Here is a 3,091-nt window from a genome sequence, read left to right on the forward strand (position 1 = left end):
AGAGGGGAGGATGAAGAAAGAAATAAGGGCCAGACATACTTCTTTCGTTCATGCAGACTAAAACCTGATAACAATGCCCTCAACCTTCTGCTACCTGTCCAAAAAGGAGCCTGAGGTTAGACCAGCTGTTGTGTAGCCACCACAGAGCGATAGAAAACGTATCGAGACTCCTGTGGGTCACGCCCTGCAGGAAGCGGGCTGCGAAGGTCATTAGACGCTTCCAGACTCCAGCTTGTAGCACCTGCGTCACAGAGTAGTATTACTCGAAGGCGAGGGACGTTGCGATGTATCCAACATCGTGCTGTAGGGCGACGTGACGGGGGAGGGTCTGGAGACAGGTCGAGATTAATGTCCTTGAGTCCGGGCTGAAGAGGTATACTGGTGATCCTCCCCCGTGTCCTCCTTGTGCTCCCAAATCGGCTGCAACTGAGGACAAACTGCAGCTGTTCCCAAAGCTAACCTCTCCATTCCTTTACTGGCAAGAAAGAGAAGGTCTTGGGACATCAGATACAGAATGGAGACTCGAAATCTTGAAGGAATTGGACCGAAGGGCCGGGACCCCCAGATTCTGAGTCTAGCCAACAACTCTGGAGCGAACCTGAATGTTGCCTTCCCCTCTTCCTTAGAAAGGGCGGAGTCGTACAAGACCAAGAAGATTGCTTACACACTGGCCGTGGCCAGAGTGAGCAGGAGACCCAAGGCGGAATATAATCCGAGGACTGTCGTAACGGGTCTTGAGAAGGTCTCTTAACGGACTAAAAGTCCGAGCCATGCTCCAAGTTGGAGGTCTTCCTCCGACTAGGGCAGGGACGATCGTAGCTTCGCATGAGCGAGGAAAGATCCAGCGGGCAGGAAAAAGTTATTCCTTTAAGCCTGAAGGTCAGGGAAAGGCTGAGCGACAGGCTTCATTGCCGAGAGCGGAAAGGAGTTTCCTCCCGCCGAAAGGCAATAAGACCGTTATTGCTGGAGAAGAGGCCTCAAGGGAAGAGGTACATCTCCCACGGCACCAACCACCGAAGACTCTTCACTTTGCCTGGAAGACCCCTGCGGATGACTATCGCAGATGACGCGACCTCCGTACCGCGACTGTAGCGGGTTGTCTCTTCTTGAGGAGGAGGCGTAGTGTCTCCAGGCATGAAGCCGAAGCGACGCCCCGGTTCGGGAGAGATGTCGCAGTGTGGTTGTTTGAGTAGTCTGCGCCGTGGGAGAAGCTCTCCCGGGAGTTCCGTCAGGGGAAGCAGAGGGTCCAGAAACCGTTCTGCGCATAGTCCCAGTGGAGCTCTCCCATTGAAAGGTTGACAGACAACCTGGTCTTGTTGAGACCCATTGTCCACAGACAAAAAGGAGGGAAGACGCAGGCGTCGAAGTTGTCCCACCATCACCGGAATGCATCTTGCCAGAGTCTCGGGGTCTGAGACTGGGGGGAAGAACAGCGGAAGCTTGAGGTTCCAAGCTGACGCGATCAGGTCCCCCAGACCAGGACTTACTGGTTACTCAAGGTCAAAGACCCCCAGGTACACTCTTTCTACGAGGCTCTGCTCGGATGGTCGGAGAAAACATTCCTCTGCCTGGAATGAGAGAGCCGATGGTGGTATTGAGATAATCTCAATCATCCCGGTATCTCTACTGCAAGATGTGAAGGTGTGAAAAAGCGTCCGCTGCTGGTTAGAACACGCCAGAATCATGAAGTCGATGTGGACGGGGCGACTCGGCAGGAGCTGTAGGATCTGTAGAGGGGCCAGACTACGGCCCCTAAGTCTGCCTGAATGATGGAGAGGTATCCTTCAGGTCTTGACCATAGGCCTGGACCGGAATATGCCCCCCCCCCCTTTCCTTTGACGAGTCCGAGAACAGCATCAAGAATGTGGGGAAAGGACGAGAATATCCACTACCATCAAGAGGTTCCATAGGTCAACACCCATTGCAGGTCTAATAGTTCCGCTGGTCCCATAGGGGCCAGGAAGTCCGGTTAAACGTTGCCTGAAACCACCGGAACTTGGACCGCCCCACATGGAACTTATCCTGAGGCGACCATTCGGACTATAGACGGGTCAATGAGGAAAGGAGAACTAGGAAACATTCCAAGGTAGGGCTGAAAGCTCTGCTTGACTGAGAACAGGTACTGCGACTCTCCTCAGTCTTGCCACAGTCAACTGAAAGGAAGGCTCGGAGGATGTGGCAACAGAATCTGGCGTCCTCAGGCGGTCACCCATTCAAGTACCGACCAGAACCGACGTTGCTTAACCTCGCTGGACGGACGAGAAGCGGGGTTTCCAACGTGGTAAGGCTGTTGACTCAAAATCATGGCCAGATACTCCAGATGTTGAGGCAGAAGAAGAGAAGGCTCCAAGCAAAGTACCATGAACCCACACTCATGGTAAGCATCCGGAAGCTTGTCCCGGCGCTGAAGAAGGTCGAACCCGAGCCTACCGGAGTTAACCAGCCCTCCAAAAAGCAGAGGAGGCGGAAGCCTGCACCTGAGCGGCCATGAGGAAAGCAGGGAGAGTTCTCTGGGGAAAAAAACCTGCTATGCCACGGCGGGATAGCCACACTGCATCATAAGCAGGAATACTTGCAGTCTAGGCTGAATTCCACGAGCTCCCTGGAAGATGGATGGAATGGAAACTGAAAGTACCCGTCCTTCCGAACCAGGGTTTAAGGAGTCCTGTCGCCTCGTTACCAGTCTGATCGATTCTGCTGTTCTACGCTGGCCGAAGTTTGTTCGACAAACTTGATCAGGGCCGAGAGGTCGACTATGGAACTCCCCTCTCAGATCCTTCCCTACAAGAAAGGATCGACTGAAGAGGCCGGGGATGAAGCCCTCGATGATCCTATGAAGGACCTTCGCCTAAGGTATAGATCATTCTGCCCAACCGGGCAACTCTTGCCGACGCTATGGCATAGAGGTTCAAAGACACTGAATTCGCTGACAGAGACGGCAGGCGCGATATCCTTGGCTGATCACAGAGATTGTGCGGGAATGGGCATCGGGAAGCTGTCATCCGGATGAGTAACCTTAAGCATCCTCCCAGCGAGAAACCTGCAATCCTAGAGTTCGTGAACTCTGCCGCTCCTTTTAGGACTATGCCCC

General features: G+C 53.7%; 1 pseudogene; it reads right to left on the bottom strand.

Moving 5' to 3' along the window:
* Positions 1 to 2,176: 2,176 nt before the first annotated feature.
* On the bottom strand, positions 2,177 to 2,295 carry LOC137630735 (5S ribosomal RNA; annotated as a pseudogene).
* Positions 2,296 to 3,091: the final 796 nt, after the last annotated feature.

This window comes from Palaemon carinicauda, chromosome 38 (genome assembly GCF_036898095.1).
Source record: "Palaemon carinicauda isolate YSFRI2023 chromosome 38, ASM3689809v2, whole genome shotgun sequence".
Classification (NCBI taxonomy): Eukaryota; Metazoa; Arthropoda; class Malacostraca; order Decapoda; family Palaemonidae; genus Palaemon; species Palaemon carinicauda.